Below are 22,225 nucleotides of genomic sequence, written 5' to 3'. Positions count from 1 at the left end.
TCACTGCTTCTTTCCCCTGGGTCTTGGTGCGGACAAGATTTTGTTCGTACCCTCCAAGACTGGAGTCTCTGTGTTACCCAGTCCTGTGGAAGTCCTATAATCAAATCCCACTGGCCCTCAAGGTTAGATTCCCTAGGGATTCTCAGTTTCTCTGCCAGATTCCCAAGCTGGGAAGCCTGACACGGGGCTCAGAACCTTCACAACAGTGGGAGAACTTCTTTGCTATTATTGCTCTCCAGTTTGTGGGTTGCCCACCCGCCAGGTATGGGATTTGATTTTATTTGGTTGCACCCCTCCATCATCTTATTGCCGCTTCTTTGTCTTTAGACGTGGTGTATTTTTTTTTTTTTTTGGGGGGGGGGGGGTGGATTCCAGTGTCTTTCTATTGATAGTTGTTCAACAGCTAGTTGCAATTTTGGTTGGTCTCACAGAAGATGAGTGTATGTCTTTCTACTCCATCATCTTGAACCAGAACCATAAAAGAGAAATAAATCTTTTGAGAGAAAAATGAGGGCCTGAAAACTAGAATGGAATCCTTGTAAATGCAGACCCTCCATTTATTAAGGGGTGACTGGATGAAGTAGTTAAAAGGAAGAAAAGCTCCAACTGGGATTTCAGATCTACATGACAATAAAAATGATGGTGGGTACTGGGGTTATTTAAGTGGAAACCAACCTTTATGTTTATATACTATGATGCCTCTTTACAAGGATTTCCAGCGTATATATCCAAAAGTCCACAGGATAGGAATGAATCGCCAACAAAGCATATTTTGCAAGCCTTAAAATAATATCTTTTCTTTCCAGATCTAGACAGTAAGATGTTTTCATAGCTGAAAATAGGAAATAGGCACAAATCCTTGCTTCAACTTGAAAATATGCAGTAAGATAAATTTTCAAGTGCAAAACTTAGGAATAACTATCCAGTTCTAATTTTTCATCTGCATTTATTTATCAGGTTTATTTGAGAATTTATATTTCTTAAATTTCCATAGAGTGGGAATTTAGTTCTAAGGACCTTTGACTTGTGACCTCTCAGGCTGACAGTTCAGGAACCACATTTCATGGCCTTTGGCATACATTTTTATAGAGTCCTTCACTGTCTTTAGGATTTTGACTTTCTGAAAATTTTTCAATTTCAGTTTTCTGGTACATCTTCCCATTGCTGTAAAGCAGGGTAGAACTCAAGAGCTGGATAAACATCTCTTCAAAGGGAGTTTTATGAGTTCCAGTGTAATTTTAGGAGTAAAATTAATGCTCTTTAATTCGTCACAAATCTATTCTTGATCAGTCATTTCAGAAACAGATATATTTACTCTTAGATGAAATCCCAAAATTTCTTAACACGACCTCTCAGGCCCTCTGTGATCTGACTCCCAGTTGTTCTCTCACTAATTCAGTTGTTTTTATTGAGCCTGTGTCATGGGTGCAATTCTAGACCTGGGGGAAGCAGAGTAAGACAGATCTTAAGCAGACTATATTCTGGTAGGGGTTGACAACAAACTTAATAAACAAAGAAGATCCACATTCTGCCTCCTCCCCACCTTTCTCCACCCCAAAGCCCCCAATCAGGCACAGGAAAGCTTTGTTCCTGTCAAGCCTTGTTCTCTCTCCTCGAGCCCTTTACTCAGCTCCACTTTCTGCATGGAACACCACTCTGTCTGTTCTCAGCATCAGCCTGCCCAACTCCTCTCTGTCCTGTACATCTCAATTCAGAGACTCCCAGCAGCTATGCCCAACCCTGGGATCTGAGCTAGGGCCTCTCCCCCTATGATTTCTATCCCAATGCCCATCACAGCGCCTGGTCAGACTGCATGTGATGAGCAGGTTACCTGTGTACCTGACATGCTGGATGACTTCTGTCTCCTGCAGCCCTTTAGAATTTACTGAGTAGGGGTAAAGATTTCCCCACCCTCAGTGCACACTTCAGCAGCCTCATGACTTCATATTCCTCTGGATCAAGGTCTCAAGAGTTTTTTATGTCATAGACTCCTCTGAAACTCAGGATCCCCTTGGAATAATGTTTTTAAATGAATAAAATAAAATAGATAAGATTATTAAGGAAGCCAATGATATTGAAAGATTATTCCCAAGATATTTAAAATGTTGTGGGGAATTCCGTGACTGTCCAGTGGTTAGAACTCTGTGCTAGGGCCTGGGTTCAGTCCCTGGTCAGGGAACTAAAATCCTACAAGCCTTATGACATGGCCAAAAAAAACGAATGAAAAGAATGAAATGAGTTCAAAGAAATAAATTTTTTTTAAATAAAAATGTTGTGATATTTTACATTATCAAAGTGAAAGTCTCTCAGTTGTGCCCAACTCTTTGTGACCCCATAGACTATACAGTAGATGGAATTCTCCAGGCCAGAATACTGGAGTAGGCCTTTCCCTTCTCTAGGGGATCTTCCCAACCCAGGGATTGAACCCAGGTCTTCCACATTGCAGGCAGATTCTTTACCAGCTGAGCCGCCAGGGAAGCCCAAGAATACTGGAGTGGGTAGCCCATCCCTTCCAACAGATCTTCCCAACCCAGGAATCGAACCAGGGTCTCCTGCGTTGCAGGCAGATTCTTTACTAACTGAGCTATCAGGTATTGATGCTGCTTTACTGGCACATTAAATTACAAGAACTGATGGCACATGTATTAACCACCATTATTTTGACATCATGATGAAGGTAAATTGTATTCTGAGACATCTGCAAAGAACCTAATATAAATTATAAATATCTGTGATTTCTACTTGTGACACAGTCACAGATACCAATAATCCTCCTGGGGTTTGGTGCTAGCATTTTATACTAAATGAAATGCTAAATTCCAGTTAGTTTAGTAAGTAAATAAACATTCTTTTTTCCCATTCAGTGTAGAAATAGAGATTTTTTTTACCCATAGACCCAGTGGGTTCATGGCCCCAAGTAAAAACCCCTGCCCTGGGTGAGAAGTTGCAACCATAGACGATTTAGAAGAGAATTCTCACATAGAAATCAAAACTCAAAGCTGGACAGAGCAGTATCAATCCTCTCCCTGATCCAGTTCAGGCCTGCTTCAGCCTGGAAGCTTGCTGTGGGAAGGGGGCCTTGGTCCCCCTGCTCTGTCCTACACCCCTGACTACCACTTACTGCTGATATACTCCCCTCCAGGCTCCAAGCAGGGGAGCATGATACCAACATTATAAATGCCATTTATATGTGAGCAGGCCAAATCTCACAGAAGAAAAAGAATGTATGTAGCCAATTGTTCTTGACCATCCAGTGTGCTGAAGTTTAAGGATAAAATGTTGTCCTTGCAGAAATGTGTTGTAGTCTACCTCTTGCCTTTATAGCTGCAGCTCTGTGGAGGAAGGAGAGAGTGGGATGAATTGAGAAAGCAGCAATGATATATATATATATACTACCATGTATAAAATAGATAACTAGTGGGAAGCTACTACATAACACAGGAGCCCAGCCTGGTGCTCTGTGACAACCTAGAAGGGTGAGATGGGATGGGAGGGAGGCTTAAGAGGGAGGGGATATACATATAATTATGACTGATTCACATTGTTGTATGGCAAAAACCAACACAACATTGTAAAGCAGTTACCCTCTAATTAAAAAATTAAAATAAATATTACAAATAGAGTACAACTAAAAAAGAACTGCATTTCTGAAGCAAATCTGATTTAATCTATCTTATAGTCATGAACATGGGCTGAGGAAGTTAAGAAAGGTATAAAGATTGGGGATAACTGAGTTGAGAAGCAGAAATATTGAATGTTTTCCGGGGTGTGATGGCAATCATTTTTCTCCTCTAGAACTCCACTGAAACTAGAATCAAATGCATTTTTCTTTTAAAGAATCAGAGCCAGAAAGGCAGAACAGGGACAAAATTATGAAGCTGGAAAGTAGATGGAAAACTTGGAACTGAGTTAACCTAAGAAGGCTGAATCCTAAGCTAGTAGTGTGGGGAAACTGAGCAATCTAGGTTTACACTGCAGGTTTCCCAACAGACTCAGGAACTGGCAGAAGCAGGTACCTCTGGAACTAGGGGTTGGGGTATAAGGGAAGGTGGGGTGAAAGCAATTTGAGAAGCAGTTTTATCCTTAAGTATAAGTTTTATCCCTAAGTATATCCTCTCATGCTATGCCATTACTACTCTGAGCTAAGTATGGAGATCTGTATTCTGCAGTAAAACAAGGATGCTAGATTGGGGGCTATACAAGGCATGGTTGAGTGTGCTGGTACTATTGAAAAAGCAGGGGAGTTAAATGACATGTCATCTGAGTGCTCAGCACTAAAAGCTAACACTACCCACTCAGCTTTCAGGACACTGATGCCTTTATCTTTCAGAGACTGAAAAACTTTCCCCTGGAATACTGACCAGATAAGAGGAAAGACCTTTACAAGAAATGACCCTGCCCCCATCACCCTACCGTAAAGTTCAAAATTGGTAAATAGCTCCCATCACTTGAGCTTTCATTTAGGATGTTAGCTCCTCTGAACAATCGAAGGACCACTGGATTTTTATGGAAAGGTTCTAACATGGAAAATGGAGACCAAATAAAACAGGAAAATATCAACTTGGGGAAATAGAGCTTATGCAGAGGAAAAAAATCTTTCATTAATATATCTTGAGAGACAGACAAAACTGCTGTAGCCATGAAACAAGAACAAGATAGTATCAATAAGGAACATTCATAGAGCAAAAAATAAGATCTTAGAAATGAAAAACATGACAGTGGAATTTTTAAAAAAGTAAACAATATAGAGTTTTGAAGACGGATTTGAGGAGTCTTCCAGAAAGAAAAGCACACGGAAAGAGAAACCAGGAGACAAGGAAGGAAGTATAATAGCCAAAAATAGCTGTTCCAGAAGGAAACAACAGGGAAAGCAGGATAACATAATCAATCAGTAATCATGTACAGATGTGAGAGTTGGACCATAAAGAAGGCTGAGCACCAAAGAACTGATGCTTTCAAACTGTGGTGCTGAAGAGGACTCTTGAGAGTCCCTTGGACTGCAAGGAGATCAAACCAGTCAATCCTAAAGGAAATAAACCCTGAATATTCATTGGAAGGACTGATGCTGAAGTTGATGCTAAGAGCCAACTCATTGGGAAAGACCCTGCTTCTGGGAAGGAATAAGAGCAGGAAGAGAAGGGGGCAACAAGAGGATGAGATGGTTGGATGGCACCATCGATTCAATGGACATGAGTTAGAAAACTCTGGGAGACTGTGAAGGACAGGGAATCCTGGTGTGCTGCAGTCCAGGGGGTCTTCTGGTTTCTCTTTCTTTGAACTTTTCTTTATGGAAGACTCCTCAAATCTATCTAAAAAACTCTATATTGTTTACTTTTTAAAAAAATTTCTACTGTCATGTCTTTCAATTCTAAGAGTCAGACATGACCGAGGGACTGAACGACAGTATAATCAAATGTCAAAGGCAAATGGTAGAATCTCTCCTCTATGCCCCTGTTGGATATTGGTTACATATTTCTGGGCTTCCCAGGTAGTGCAGTGATAAAGAACCTGTCTGCCAATGCAGGAGATACAGGAGACACAGTTTCAATCCCTGGGTCAGGAAGATCCCATGGAGGAGAGCATGGCAATCCACTCCAGGATTCTTGCCTGGAGGACCCCATGGACAGAGAAGCCTGGCAGGCTACAGTCCATGGGGTCACAAAGAGTTGGACGTGACTGAAGCAACTTAGCATGCACAAACCTGGGAGGCTGCTGGAGCTCTCTTGCCTGTATCCCACTCCCACTGCCTATCAGCTGCATGGAGTGAATGGCACCTGGAGTGAAGATCAGGGACATGGAAAGTAGTCCACGGAAGCAGGACATGGGAAGGGGCTGGACCCTTCCCTTAAGGGTATGCAGGAAGAGAAACAGAAAGAAAGATCGTGTAGATGGGGATCTAAGTACCTGGGATAGAAACTGACATGTTCCTGAAGAGGGCATGATAAGAGAAAAGGACAGTTTGCTATCTAAAACCAGCGAAAGAACCTTGGTTCAAAAGAACCTTGAGCCAGGAAGCCACCTCAAGGTCCTCCTTTTGGAAGAAGAAGGTAAGTAAATCTCAGCTTCAGTGTTTGCCCACAGTGTAATAAAGAGCAGTGAGTTTAGCACTGAAGCTTCTGGGAGAGTACCACAAACACAAGGTTTTCTGAACAGGTCCTTGTGGTCGAGTTAACTGCCAGCAGCCTACGCTCAGCCCTACTGCTGTGTCTCATTTCTACACCACCTACTCCTGGGATCCTTCTCCACTTTCTTCCTTTCCACCAGCCTTACCTCCCTGCATATTCATGTATATATTTATATATGCATATTATATGGTGCTAAATTCAAGTCAGCTGTGGCCCCTGCCGGGATTTGCCTGGTGCTTTCCTCTCAGAGGTTGACTCCTGTCCTTTCCCCAGTCAAAGATTCATCATATAACCTTGCTAGCTCCAGCCCTTCACTCCTGTCATCATTCCCCATTTCTTGATTATGTCTTACTGCATTGCAGAAAGCACCAGATGATTCACCTTGACTGTCAAAAGAAAACTTTTAAGGCTTTGGAAAGTGTCTGGTTCCATTAAACAGACATGGAAAGTGGCCAGGAATCTAGAATTTAATGCCACACATGAATCTTCAAAAATCAGATAAAATGCTCAGAACAGAAGAGGGTCTATGGCCCCTTTACTTCTCTCTGACGATGTCCAATAATTGGGTACTTCAGAGAAATATCTGTTTATCATTAATGTAATTACATGAAATTCTCTGAAACCCTTAGATTGAATGGAGTTCCTCCTACATACTGTTATAAGAAGCCTCTTGAATAACTTGCCATACTGAGATATTCCTAGAGCTCTTTCTTGCTTCCTGTGCAGTCAGCCTGCATCCCACCCCCACATCCAGCACCACCACCCAATGCATGATCCACAACCACCAGACCCTGGCCACAGAATGGATCTCTTTTTAGGGGCTGAACCCTGGTCTCTAGCATTGCAGGCAGATTCTTTACCACTTCAGCCACCAGGGAAGCCTATATATATATATTATTTGGGGCTGCACTGGGTCTTCTTTGCTGCATACAGTATTTTTCTAGCTGTGAGTGGGGGCTACCCTCTAGTTGCAGTGTGCAGGCTTCTTGTTGCAGTGGCTTCTCCTGTTGCAGAGCACAGGCTCTATGATGTGCAGGCTTCAGTAGTTGCAGCACTTAGGCTCAGTAGTTGTGGTGCACCGGCTTAATTGCTCTGCAGTATGTGGGAATTTTTCCTGACCAGAGATTGAACCAGTGTTCCCTGCATTGCAAGGCAGATTCTTAACCACTGGACCACCAAGGAAGCGCCAGAATGGCCTTCATACTCATATTCCCTTGACCTCCTGAGGAGGCATAAGTGGACCCTGTCCTAGATTCTCCTGTTAACTAGGTTGGAGCAGGAACTGGTCTCCCTGGAAGGAAGACTGGAACCACAGACCATTAAGTAGTTCATGGCAGAACAGCATAGCTCAAGGCTGTACTTGTTCTACTCAATTTAAGGTTAAGTATAAGTAAAAGATTTGGATCACCCCTTTCCCTCTGGAAGGAAACTTCTGGCTAAAGTGGCCAGAGAATCATTTCAGACAACGATGATAAACATGAATAAAGGGCAGCAAAATCACAACACAAGGAAAACATTACAAAATCCCTGGGCATGTGTTTTTGAAATTTTCAGGCCAAATGTGTGACCCTTGGAGAGGACGCAGACTTTAAGGTCAATTTCACAAGAATGGAATGTGGAAAAAATCATCAGAGTCAGAATCTGACATTTGACAAGTTACTTAATATTTCTGAGCTCGTTTCTTCATCTGAGAGAGAATACCAGTATATCCAAACCCAAAACATCATTCACTGTTAATGTGCTGGTAATTCCCAAAGCCACTTCTCTGCACTAGCCATTCCTCTGGGCCCTAGTTGTACAGTCAATAGCCAGGGGAAGCTCTGTCTTGCTCCAAAGACAGTGCAAATTAAGCCAAATTTTCCAAACATCCTCCACACCACCAAACTGTTTTCTAATGTCAGGGAATGGATGCCACTATACATCTACTCAGACCATACACCAAGTCAGTCACTGGGTTCTAATTTTGATATCAAGTTGCCCCCCTTTCCTCTATTTTTTACTGTCTCTGCTTATAGTTCAGTTTCTCACCCTGTCTTTCCTGAACAACTACAGTATCCCCAGGGCTTAGAATAGTGGCTAGTACATGCATAGCAATACCTTAATAGTACTTGATGCAAAGTCTGGACTGAGGGAGCAGAGCAATTAATACATCAGTGTGATGAGTGCTATGGTATGTCTTGTCCTGCCACAGGAGGAAGTACTCAGCTGATGAGGATGACTGTTCAGTTCAGTTCAGTTCAGTTGCTCAGTCGTGTCCGACTCTTTGCAACCCCATGAATCACAGCATGCCAGGCCTCCCTGTCCATCACTAACTCCCGGAGTTCACTCAAACTCACATCCATCGAGTCGGTGATGCCATCCAGCCATCTCATCCTCTGTCGTCCCCTTCTCCTCCTGCCCCCAATCCCTCCCAGCATCAGAGTCTTTTCCAATGAGTCAACTCTTCACATGAGGTGGCCAAAGTACTGGAGTTTCAGCTTTAGCATCATTCCTTCCAAAGAAATCCCAGGGCTGATCTCCTTCAGAATGGACTGGTTGGATCTCCTTGCAGTCCAAGGCACTCTCAAGAGTCTTCTCCAACACCACAGTTCAAAAGCATCAATTCTTCGGCGCTCAGCCTTCTTCACAGTCCAACTCTCACATCCATAAATGACCACTGGAAAAACTATAGCCTTGACTAGACGGACCTTTGTTGGCAAAGTAATGTCTGCTTTTGAATATGCTATCTAGGTTGGTCATAAGTTTCCTTCTAAGGAGTAAGCATCTTTTAATTTCATGGCTGCAGTCACCATCTGCAGTGATTTTGGAGCCCAAAAAATAAAGTAGGGTGGCATAAAGGGGTCACAATAAAAATGACCTTGGAGGCATCTTTCATTTAACAATTAAAATATCTGAGTACTTACCATGTGCCAGGAACTGTGGCAGACATAACAGTCACCAAGACACACGCCTTGCCTCTACCAAGGTCATTATCTTATGGGGTAGAAAGTCTCACATGCACAAACCGTCTAATCAAAATATACTTGGATGTCCAATGTTTACCTCAAAACTGTTTATCCCTGTCCCACCACCCAATCACACATACTAAACCTGCTCCAATCACTGTATCTGCCACATTAGTTAATGGCACCTGTCTCTTGCCAGTTGTTCAGGCCAAAGATACTGGTGTCATCCCTGACTTTCGTTTCTAACAATCAGCTTCCAGTACATCAGTAAATTCTATTGTCCCTGCCTTCAAAATGAAACCAGAACCAAAAACAAAATGAAACCCCTTCTTGCTTCCTCTGCTATGATGATTGCAGCAGTAGTTTTATAACTAATCACCCTGCTTCTTTCTGAGACCATACAGTCTATTTTCAACACAGAAGCCTTATGTGCTCAGGGAGGGTACTGGCTACAGATGATAGATGGGTGGACAGATAAAGGAATATAAAACCATGAGGCCAGATAAGGTCACCAAAGGAAAGAGTGTAAATGGACAGATCTGAGGACTGGACTCTGGGACATTTTGACATTAAGAAATTGGAAGGGAAAAGAAGAACCAGGAAGCAGAGGAGACTGAGAAGCAGTAACCAGGGAGGAAGAAGGAAATCCAGAAGAGTGTGGCATACTGGAAGTCAAGAGCGGGCAATATGGCAAGGAGAAAGTTGGTCAACTGCACGAAAAGTTGCGAATTGGCCAAGTAAGATGAGGATGCAGAGTTGACCACTAGATTTAACAACACAGAGATCACTCGCGGCTTTGAGAACAGACTCAAACGTGATGGAAGTGACAGCATGACTGGAGTGGATTCAAGAGAGAATGAAAGGAGAGCAGTTGGTGATAGAAAGTGTAATTAATTCCTTCAAGGAGGTTTGTTCCACAGAGGTGCAGAAAAACAAGGATATAGCTATAAGAGGAAATGCAACCCAGGGAGGGGTTTTTTAAAAAGGGGAGCAACCCCCCTAGGTGGCTCAGATGGTAAAGAATCTGCCTGCAGTGTGGGAGACCTGGGTTCGATCCCTGGATTGGGAAGATCCCCAGGAAGAGGGCATGGCAACCCACCCCAGTATTCTTGCCTGGAGAATCCCCATGGACAGAGGAGCCTGGAGGGCTACAGTCCATGGGGTCAGAAAGAGTCAGACACAACTGAGAGACTAAGCACCCACAGACATAATGTGCTGGATGCTAGCATCAATGATGCAGTTGAGGAGTGATAAACTGATACTGCAGGAGAGGAAGGAGAGAAGGCTGGAGCCCTGTGGTGGTGTAGAGATGAGGAGATAGGAGCAAATATCCAAGTCCTGGAGCTGGTCTTGGAAAAAGCACAGACAGTTGGCTGGTGGTTAGTAGAGAGAAGAAACCATTAATGAGATAGACTTTGAACATTAGAAGAAAGGTTGCTCCCACATGTAAGACAGCCTGGGCAAAGACTTAAAGGGTAAATGAGGGACTCCCCTGGTGGTCCAGTGGTTAAGAATCCACCTGCCAACACAGGAGACAAGGGTTTGACCCCTGGTGTGAAGGGATTCCACGTGCCACAGAACAACTAAGCCCATGTGCTACAACTACTAGGCCGCATGCAGCAAATACCGAAGTTCACAGTCTAAAACCCATGCCCTGCAATAACAGAAGCCACCGCGACTAGAAGCCCGCACACTGCAAAGAGAGAGTAGGCCCCCGCTCACAAAAACGGAGAAAGCCGAGTATAGCAATGAAGACCCAGCACAGCCAAATAAATAAATAAACTTTTTTTTAAGTTTTTTTTACAATCTTAAAAGAGGAGCTGAGAAGGGACCATGGCTGAGGGTAGAGGACGGGAGTATGAAGAACCAAAGCTGAAAGTCAAAGGTGGAGATGGATTCTGGAAGTTACCATCAGAAATTACTATTACAGCGTAAGCACTAGGTGTCCAAGGTGGTTGAGTTGCTGATCATATGTGTGAAGAAGATGCTCCTGGAAGCAGGAGCAGCAGGAAAGACTGCAGAGATCTTCTAGATGCATGCAGCCTCGGGCATGAGGCTAGAGACACAGAAATATTACAGGTGTGGCATCCTAGTGTCCAGCCAGAAACCAGGGATGTCTGCCGATGGGAAGAGAGAACTGGGAAGCAGAAAGACAGAGAGGCTGCCCTGAGTGGATGGGAGGGACCTCTGCTTTGCACACCTCGTTTCTCTCACAAGGTGACACTTCTGCATTCTCACCTTCTGACCTACCACAGAGGAGCCAAAAGCTGCAGTAAGGACAGGAAGTGCTGCAGCTTCCTTGCGATATGGTGTGGGGCTCTGTGGGGTGCCCCTGCCTCACTGATTCCTAAGGAAATCCAGGATGGCTCAACATACATCAGACCAGGAGGTGGAGGCAGGACTCTTCCTCTGTGAGGACCCAGCATGTAGCACACTGTGTCCTGTGAGCAGGATGCAGAAAGGCCAGGATGGGAAGAAGCATGAGTGTCCCTCTGGATGGTGATACTGTGCCCCCCAAGGGGAGGAGGCACAAGGCTCCAGCCTGCTGAGTCACACCCTCCATTGTTTCCCTAAAGCATCCCCAAAGATCAGAGGAGGTCTTCTGGCAGGCACATCCTGCCAGCCTGCTGGGAGTTGAAAAGAGAGCCACAGAGGAGAGGAGAGGGAGGCCCAAATGAAGGGAACTGACTAAGCATCAAGTGGGAAGCTGAGGTTAGTGTGCAAACATCCTGGCTTAGGTGGAGCAGGTCCTTCCGATGTATCCTACTTGCTGGATGCCAGCCCTGGCATCTGCTGCTGACCAAGTCCTTCAACAAAGGGCTGGGGGCAGAGAGATGAGCTGGAACCAAGACCTTCAGGATTCTCAATTTCTCAGCAAAATCAAGAGCTGAGAGAAGACAGGCTCAGAGCCTAGGATTCACGCAGGGTGGTGTAGTGGGATGAAGTCTCACTCATCCCATCCTATAACCCTAGCACAAGCCCCACCATCCAGCTCCCCCTTGGCTCAAGAGCTAAAATCAGAATGAAAACAGTCGTGGCAGAGCACAAACTCCAGAACTGCTGGCAGATGCTAGGAATACAGTGGTGCTTGCTTGGGAACTTTGGAGTTTGCCTCTCTGCTCTGAGGTACCACCCAGTCCTGACATGGAGCCCTTAGCCTGATCTCTGCAGAGAGCCTTTCAGAATTCTAAAGAGAGGATTTCAGGCAACCAACTTCCTGCAGTGGGGGGATGGCTTCTCCACAGAATCACTTCTCCTGTAAAACACTGAGTCTCAGCAAACAGGGACCGTGGCTGCTTCGTTTCTGTACCATCTCAACAAGCACGGGGTGGGCACAGGAATAAACACCACTGAAGATGCTGCTTCCTGTGCCATGTGACAGGAGCTGAGTCTCTGCTCTTCCCCAGTCAGCCAAGCCTGTTGCACCTGCTTCAGGGCAGAGGCCTGGGCTGTCGGAGAAGGAAGCACAGAGTCCACTGCAGGGAGAGGAAAGAAGGGAGGACAGCCCCGAGTGCAGGCGGGGACATGAGGAGTGAGAACAGTGCAGGCACGCAAGGTGCTGGGGGAGACCGAGGACCCGTGCCTAACGGGGCTTGGAGAGGACTGTCCCTTCCCAGGCACAGACACAGTGAGGCCAGGACCCTGCGTACTTGCTCTGATGGGAGCACGGGAGGAGAGAGGGGGCCTGAGAAGGGGCCAGAAGGTGATCTCTGTTTCCAGAAGGAGGGATGCCTGCTGCCAACTGCCCCCCTTTCCCACCCTGTCCCCCTCCTCCACTGGAACGTCTCTGGGTCCACAGCCAGGCAGAGAGCATACTGGGGGCTTTCCAGAGTGTATCATTCCCAAGGTCAAGCCCCACACTGAGGCCCCAGGGGCAGGGCCCCGGGCAGGCAGCCGGACACATGGGAATCCAGACAGCGGGAAGGGAAAGGAAACCATCTCTTGCGGTAAACAGCGCTGGCAGCTGGGGTGCATTAGAGGAGAGAGGCAGGGGAAAGTGAGAGGCCAGAGCAGAGCCTCACTGCAGTCAAAGACACACGGTTACAGACACAAGAGGACATAATTTCAGTGATGCCACTCAGAGACTAACTCGGAGTAGCCAGAGACAAGTTCAGAAAACACACCTCCATAGACTCATAGACACCCAGCGTCAGACATGCTCCACAGACCCTGGCACCACACACATGGAACAGGCACAGCCCCCATCCTCCAGGCCACAAACACAAATGCATTCCAAATCCAGCCTGTAAAGTCTTTCTCCTCCATAAATCCTCTTAGGCCACCTCAGCCCAGGCCTGTTCATCCACCTCTAAACTCCAATTTGGAATTTCTGTCCCATTGCCTATCCTTTAATAAGGACAGTCTTGGATCCACGTGCATACCTCTGCCTTCAACAACTTGGCTGTGTGCTTTGAAGAAATGTCACAGTCAGCAAGTGAGTCCCTAGTACTCTTCAGCAGCCCCATCCTTCACTTACACACCCATTCCCACCCCCAGGAGCGTCCCCAGTTTGCTGCAAGGCCCTGACTCTAAGTCAGTCTCTCCGATGCAACAGAAAAAGAATCTAAAGGAAGAGTCAACCAAACAGACCTACTCCATCAAGGTAATACTAGTAGGTTTTACCAAAAAAATCTTTACATTACCTTATGCTTACCACTCTTTACTTGCAATCTGTAACGACTATGTCAGTGCGATTCCATGCATAGTCCTAACGCTAACCCTGACCCTAGGCAGCCACACATCGGGTAATGTCTGCAACTACACTGAGCACAGAAACCTCACACACTGAGGAAGGAAAGGGTCATCTGCAGTCCAGGGACCCTACAGTTCCCTCAATAACATCTGCACAGTCATCAGGGCACCCAATCCCTGGTGGCCTCAGTACTCAGCTGGGAGCCCAGGACCACCAGTGCACCCAGGTCCTTTGACCCTTGTTAGATGTATGAGCCCTCAGGGGCCCAGCTCACCCCCAGCCCTGTTCCGGGACTAGCTCAGCTTCTGGGCTAAAATTCCTGCCATACCCCTCCTGGCTCCTGCCTGCCAAGCTGGGAGCATCTGTTGCCCTGGAACCCCCGTCAAGCAGGAATGAATGGGCCTGGGGTTGAAGGGAATGCGGGCTCTTCCCAATGTGGGGGTTTCCAGACTGGTGAACCCACAACTAGGACCGCTACCCCAGAGCCTGGCCCGTGTGCCTGTCCTAAAGAGGTGGCTGCCGACACTGGGGGAGTAGGGGTGGACAGCACATCTCCCACCTCTCCTCTAGGTCTCGATCTGGTCACAGAGTGTGTTCACTCTGTGCTCATCAGCAAGTAAAGCTAAAGGGAGTCACATGCACCTCCCTCACCCTCACCCTCACCCTCACCCTCAGCACAGGACGTCTGGTGTAACACACCTCTGTACATCAGCCACTGCAGAGACTGTCCAATACCACCTAGGCTCCATCAAGAGTTCATCAAGCCCAAATCTTACCCAACAGACTGGAACACTTAGGTGGCTACTCACATGTCATATGTGCAGCCATTCGAATCTCTGTGTCCCCTTCCTTAATGTCTACACCCAGGTTGGTTGCAGGACCAAGAGAGGGGTTGGTTCAGGGCTGCAAGCTCCATGATATGCACATGAGGTGCTTGAGAAATTAACAAAATCAGCTTACCATCTAGATAAACATGATTGTCAAGTACTGCACAAAGAGTGAGATTTTACTCTATTTGTAAGTTAACTAAGTATCATGTTACTCTTCCATGAATGCTGGTAGAAGACGTAAGACTCCTAGGTCTGACGTAAAGGATTTTATTACTCATAGCACAGGCATAGCAAGAGCTTTAGCATAGGTTTTTGCATCAGTTTCCCATGCCTACCAAGTACCAAGGGGTTGGCACAGGATATATGGTAGATGCCTGCACATACAGTGGGCTGTGTTACAAGAGGAATATCTGTAAGGCAGTGAGGCAAATGTGTGTGGCAATGAAGTTCGGTGATTCACTGCTTTTATAGTAAGAAGAAGCAGGCCTAATCTTTGTCCAGGGGAGATGTTGCTTTATCTGTCAAGGTAGCGTGTTGCAAATTCAATTGTGAGAAATGGTCTGGGAAACAGGGTTTTGCAGTCTTGGCATACCTAGTAAGAACATTCAGGAATCCTAAAGGCCTAAGGTGGTTTGCCTCTCAACAGTGATTAGCAATGGGTAAAAATAAATGGCTGGTGAAGGAAAAAAAAAAAAATAAGGAAACAAAACCAACCAGCTTTAGCTGTACCAGAAGTCCCAGGGGAGACACTCCAGTTAAAAAGGAAATCAATTAACAAAGCCTCAACAAAGCATGCTTATTTATTACTTATTTAACTGACAGGTGCAACTGAGGCTTTCTTGGTCCTTACCAAGAAAGAGAGAAGATACTATCATATGGACAATGCGAATACTGAAAAAACTGGTAACTTGAGAATAGTTTGGAAAAATCTTCAAGGGGCAAGGGAAGGTGGTGGCAAATAACAGTGGAACCTGAAAGCTGAATAGGTCCATTTGGCAGAATGAAATGGAAAAAATGAGAGCCAATGACAACCTAAACCTTTCCATGTTAGAAGCAAGTCTCTGAAGTGGCTTCTCCTCATGATTCCCACCTGGTGTTCATGCTTTGTGTGTAATCTCATCCTCCTGAGTATGGGTGGACATGTGATTTGATTCTAATCCACAGAACACGGCAAAGGTGATGGGATGCCACTGCATGATTATATTACATAAGACAGTCTTCTAGCATACTCACTCTACAAACTACCTCCTGTCTTGATGAAGTGGCCATGCTGGGAAAGCCCATGTGGCAGAGAACTGCAGGTGGCCTCTAGGAACTGTGTGTGGCCTTTAGTTGTTGTTGAGAGTGGTCTTCAGTTGAAAGCAAGCAAGAAGCTAGGCTCTCAGTACCACAACTGCAAAGAAATGAATTCTGCTAACAAGCTGAGTGACCCTGGAAGATTCTTCCCCAGTCAAGCCTCGAGATGAGAGCACAGCCCAGACAACACTGCACTGACTGCAGCCTTGTAAGACCCTAAGCAGGGGACCAAGCTGGTCTCTTGACCCACAGAAATTGTTGTTGTTGAGTCACTAAATCATGTCTGACTCTTTGCAATCCCATGGACTGCAGCATGTCAGGCTCCTCTGTACTCTACTACCTCCTGGAGTTGGCTCAGATTCATATCCATTGAGTCAATGATGATATCTAACCATCTTATCCTCTGAGGCCACAGAGACTATGAGACAATAAATTGTAGGCTGTTTTAAACTATATCTACACTAATCTCTTACCCAGTAATAGAAAATACACTGCTGTCCTTTTCATTATAGGGGACTGGAATGCAAAAGTAGGAAGTCAAGAAACACCTGGAGTAACAGGCAAATTTGGCCTTGGAATACGGAATGAAGCAGGGCAAAGACTAATAGAGTTTTGCCCAGAAAATGCCCTGGTCATAACAAACACCCTCTTCCAATAACACAAGAGAAGACTCTACACATGGACATCACCAGATGGTCAACACCGAAATCAGATTGATTATATTCTTTGCAGCCAAAGATGGAGAAGCTCTATACAGTCAGCAAAAACAAGACCAGGAGCTGACTGTGGCTCAGACCATGAACTCCTTATTGCCAAATCCAGACTTAAACTGAAGAAAGTAGGGAAAACCACTAGACCATTCAGGTATGACCTAAATCAAATCCCTTATGATTATACAGTGGAAGTGAGAAATAGATTTAAGGGCCTAGATCTGATAGATAGACTGCCTGATGAACTATGGAATGAGGTTCGTGACATTGTACAGGAGACAGGGATCAAGACCATCCCCATGGAAAAGAAAGGCAAAAAAGCAAAATGGCTGCCTGGGGAGGCCTTACAAATAGCTGTGAAAAGAAAAGAAGCGAAAAGCAAAGGAGAAAAGGAAAGATATAAACATCTGAATGCAGAGTTCCAAAGAATAGCAAGAAGAGATAAGAAAGCCTTCTTCAGCGATCAATGCAAAGAAATAGAGGAAAACAACAGAATGGGAAAGACTAGGGATCTCGTCAAGAAAATCAGAGATACCAAAGGAACATTTCATGCAAAGATGGGCTCGATAAAGGACAGAAATGGTATGGACCTAACAGAAGCAGAAGATATTAAGAAGAGATGGCAAGAATACACAGAAGAACTGTAGAAAAAAGATCTTCACAACCCAGATGATCACGATGGTGTGATCACTGACCTAGAGCCAGACATCCTGGAATGTGAAGTCAAGTGGGCCTCAGAAAGCATCACTACGAACAAAGCTAGTGGAGGTGATGGAATTCCAGTTGAGCTATTCCAAATCCTGAAAGATGATGCTGTGAAAGTGCTGCACTCAATATGCCAGCAAATTTGGAAAACTCAGCAGTGGCCACAGGACTGGAAAAGGTCAGTTTTCATTCCAATCCCAAAGAAAGGCAATGCCAAAGAATGCTCAAACTACCCCACAATTGCACTCATCTCACACGCTAGTAAAGTAATGCTCAAAATTCTCCAAGCCAGGCTTCGGCAATATGTGAACCATGAACTTCCTGATGTTCAAGCTGGTTTTAGAAAAGGCAGAGGAACCAGAGATCAAATGGCCAACATCTGCTGGATCATGGAAAAAGCAAGAGAGTTCCAGAAAAGCATATATTTCTGCTTTATTGACTATGTCAAAGCCTTTGACTGTGTGGATCACAATCAACTGTGGAAAATTCTTCAAGAGATGGGAATACCAGACCACCTGATCTGCCTCTTGAGAAATTTATATGCAGGTCAGGAAGCAACAGTTAGAACTGGACATGGAACAACAGACTGGTTCCAAATAGGAAAAGGAGTTCGTCAAGGCTGTATATTGTCACCCTGTTTATTTAACTTATATGCAGAGTACATCATGAGAAACGCTGGACTGGAAGGAACACAAGCTGGAATCAAGATTGCTGGGAGAAATATCAATAACCTCAGATATGCAGATGACACCACCCTTATGGCAGAAAGTGAAGAGAAACTAAAAAGCCTCTTGATGAAGGTGAAAGTGGAGAGTGAAAAAGTTGGCTTAAAGCTCAACATTCAGAAAACGAAGATCATGGCATCCGGTCCCATCACTTCATGGGAAATAAATGGGGAAACAGTGGAAACAGTGTCAGACTTTATTTTTCTGGGCTCCGAAATCACTGCAGATGCTGACTGCAGCCATGAAATTAAAAGACGCTTACTCCTTGGAAGGAAAGTTATGTCCAACCTAGATAGCATATTCAAAAGCAGACACATTACTTTGCCAACAAAGGTCCGTCTAGTCAAGGCTATGGTTTTTCCAGTGGTCATGTATGGATGTGAGAGTTGGACTGTGAAGAAGGCTGAGCGCTGAAGAATTGATGCTTTTGAACTGTGGTGTTGGAGAAGACTCTTGAGAGTCCCTTGGACTGCAAGGAGATCCAACCAGTCCATTCTGAAGGAGATCAGCCCTGGGATTTCTTTGGAAGGAATGATGCTAAAGCTGAAACTCCAGTACTTTGGCCACCTCATGTGAAGAGTTGACTCATTGGAAAAGACTCTGATGCTGGGAGGGATTGGGGGCAGGAGGAGAAGGGGACGACAGAGGATGAGATGGCTGGATGGCATCACTGACTCTACCGACGTGAGTCTCAGTGAACTCCAGGAGTTGGTGATGGACAGGGAGGCCTGGCATGCTGTGATTCATGGGGTCGCAAAGAGTCGGAGACGACTGAGCGACTGATATGATCTGAACCATGAAAGAGAAGCATCTGTAAGGCAGTAAGGCATATGTCTGCAGTATGGAATTTGTGCATAAGCAAGGCACACCCTAATTCCACAGTATGAGCCAGGGAAGAAATAGAGGAGAAGGCATCTAGGGAACTCCTCTCCCTCAGCTTATTCTATAAAGACATGTAGCTAGGGAGAGCCTGCAGCCCTCCTGATAGGGCTGGAAACATCTCATCCTGCATATTAAATGTTAAGTTATCCTTTTGTGCCTTCATGCAGACATTCCTAAAAGGCTCAAAAATATAATTAACGTGATCTTCAGAACATGTGGAAGGGTATTCCCCAGGGCTTCCCAGGTGGTGCTACTGGTAAAGAACCTGCCTGCCAATGCAGGAGATATAATAGACTTGGGTTCAATCCTAGGTTGGGAAGATCCCCTGGAGGAGGGCATGGCAACCCACTCCAATATTCTTGCCTGGAGAATCCCATGGACAGAGGAACCTGGCAGGCTACAGCCCATAGGGTTGCACAGAGTCGGACATGAATGAAGTGACTTAGCACACCTGCACAGGGGTATTCTCCAAGAAATGAAAACACAAAAGAAACTTTTGAAAAGTCGGGAAGCAACCCAAAACAAAGGGTTTTACAGACAGAAAAAGGAGCCCCAGATTTTTCAGTTCAGGAAGGAGGAACAATCGAGATAGTTCCCACAGCTTTACACAGAGTAGGTATTCAATAAATTTTTCTTGAAGAAATGTTGAAAAGATGAGTAAGGAAAACTAAAAGGTTTTTTTTTTTTTATCAGTGTCAGACCCTCTCTCTAGTTCAATGTGGGCTAAAGGGGGATGAGAAGGCCAATTCTTCAGAACTCATTTCTAGAAACTATGCAATCACAAGCTCATCATATCCATTGTGTTTCCTAGAGGTGGAGGCTAAATGGTGAGCCAAGGTTAGCAGGGATGATGTTAGGTAACCAATACAACAGATATGATTTCTCTGCTCATGGGAGAAAGCTACTAAATTTTGGAATTTAGTCAGTTTCCATAACCAATCACATTTCTTTTGGATATTTATCCTAGAGTAGAATTGCTAGGTCATATGGAAGTTCTTTTTAATATTTTGAAGAACCACAAAATATTTTCCACAGTAGCTGCACCATTTCACACTTCCACCAGCAATGCAATAGGATTCGAATTTTTCCATATCCTTGCAGACACATTATATTCCTTTTTTCTCTCAAGAACAGCCTTCTGTGGATGTGAATATCTCATTACAGTTTGACTTTTTTTAATATCTCATTGCATTTCCCTAATGACTAATGATGTTGAGCATCTTTTCATGTGCTAGTTGACCATTTGTATATCTTCTGTTTGAAGAAATGTATATTCATGTCATGTCCTCTCCTCATTCTTGAATTAGGTTGGATTTTTTGCTCTTGTTGAGATGTAAAAGTTCTGTTTTTAACTGGATATTAACCCCTTATCAGCTGTAGATCTGAAAATATTTTCTCCCATTCCACGGTTGTCTTTTCACTTTCATGACAGTGTCCTTTGATAAACAAAAGTTTTAAATTTTGATAAAGCCCAATTTTTCTATTTTTTCTTTTGTTGTCTGTGCTTTTGATGTCATACTTAAGAAACCATTCCCAAATCCAAGACTATGAAGATTTTCTCCTTCTTTCGCTTAAGAGTTTTATAGTTCTAGATCTTAGACAAACATACATTCTCGTTGCAGTCTCTGATATTACTTTCCAAATAAAATCTGAAAACCATATTTCATGATTCTAATCCTTATAACCTTTCTCAAATTGCTTAATCTGTCTCAGTTTAATTATACCTCAAGGGATAATTTCACAAGGTTATTTTAAGAGTCATAGGTTTCAACATTGCTAGTGTAGTGCCTAGCACACCGGTGCTCAATAACCCTTCATTTCCTTTCTTTTTTCCTTCAAAGTACTTTCTTTACAGGACCTGCCAGAGTCAGTTATTCTACCTGATTTTACCATTTTCTTCCTGAGGGTCAAGTCTAGGGTCTCAAATCTCCTTTCTTTATTTCAGAGGACTCGCTGGTCCTCCCCAACTCCCCTAACCTTGTTCTCTTATAGAAGTTAATGCCTCCACACTAACATCCGGCTTGGAGCCAACTGAGCTACCACAGAGCATACTCATTCTAACAGGGTTTGGGGGAGGAATGGACAAAAGTCCAGCCCCACAGGGCTCCTGCCTCTCGACCATGTTGGAGGGACACAACCTAGGGCACATTAAACCCTGAAGGAGGTCAAGGCCAGAGATCTTTGGGCATAACGGAAGATATTCCTGAATCCCTCCCACCACTTAGATTCCTTCCAGGCAGTTCTGGGGCAGAACTCAGGTCCTCCCGTATACCAGTCCTCTGCGGGGTCCATCCCCACGGTGCAGGCTCCTGAGGCTCCCTTCTGTTCCCGAATCGTCTTCCACTGAAACAACAGCAGAGACCACCCCTGCCTTCTCACAGGTCTCGATCTAGCGTCCTCCGCACAGGGCCTCCCCGTGGCAGCAAATTCAGAGAGCGCCCCGGAGTCTCCATTCACACGAGGTCTTCCCCGTGTGGCAGCTCCGCTTCTGGCACGCTCCCAGAGGGTAGAAGTAGGGACACCTGAGGTTCATCCACTCACAAAGGGACCACTCCGGGGCGGCCGCAATACCACACCTCAGAGTCCACGGAGGGCTGTCCGCTGCCCGCAGACCAGCCCCTCATGGTGCTTGCCCATTCCCCGCCGCCCCCGTCCCCGCTTACCGGAAGGTCAGGCTGCGGGACGCTAGCCCGGGGCTGCAGGTCTCCCGCCTGCCGGGGCTGGCCAAGTGCCGCGAGCAGGCGGAACAGGCAGAGAAGCACGCTGAGGCGCAGCAGCCGATGGAGGGGGCCTCAGGGTGCCCGCGCGCCCCGAGCACACCACCCTCTGGCCGCGCGCCTGCAGCGCGTGCGCACGCGCGCAACGGCCTCCGCGGGCAGGGAGGTGCGCGCCCTGCCCTGCCTCCTGAGCCTCGACGCTCGGCCCTCGCGCGGCATCTAGCCACGGCGCGTGCGAATGAGGCGCCGAGGGACCGCTGGAGGGCGGTGGCTCGGCCCGGGCTTGGTGGCCCGCTCCTATGAGCTGCGAGTAAGGGGCCCTGTGGGCACTCCCCATCAGCGCCCCAGCAAGGTTAGTGCCTGCCTGGAGGAGACAGTCTGAGAGGGGCCTCCTCGGGGGTTGCGGCCGCTCCCAGTTCCGCCACCTTCCTGGGGAGGTCGGAATGATTCACCCAGCGGCCTGGGCCGGGGTCTGCCTCTCCTGTCAAAGCCAGCTGCCCACTCGGGCCTCAGGTCATATGGTAGTTCTGTGTTTAGTTTTTTAAGGAACCTCCATCACTGACGCGATGGACGTGAGTCTGAGTGAACTCCGGGAGT

At 45.8% G+C, this 22,225-nt stretch overlaps 1 long non-coding RNA gene across 1 annotated transcript; it reads right to left on the bottom strand.

Moving 5' to 3' along the window:
* Window positions 1–1,113: 1,113 nt before the first annotated feature.
* Window positions 1,114–21,696, bottom strand: LOC129651674 (uncharacterized). The gene is made up of 3 exons (XR_008714265.1): window positions 21,575–21,696; window positions 1,840–2,010; window positions 1,114–1,439 (listed from the first exon to the last, which is right to left on the bottom strand). It is a non-coding gene; the product is annotated as an uncharacterized LOC129651674 (long non-coding RNA).
* Window positions 21,697–22,225: the final 529 nt, after the last annotated feature.

This window comes from Bubalus kerabau, chromosome 4, assembly GCF_029407905.1.
Source record: "Bubalus kerabau isolate K-KA32 ecotype Philippines breed swamp buffalo chromosome 4, PCC_UOA_SB_1v2, whole genome shotgun sequence".
Lineage (NCBI taxonomy): Eukaryota > Metazoa > Chordata > Mammalia > Artiodactyla > Bovidae > Bubalus > Bubalus kerabau.
This window is presented reverse-complemented; position numbering and strand designations above follow the sequence as displayed.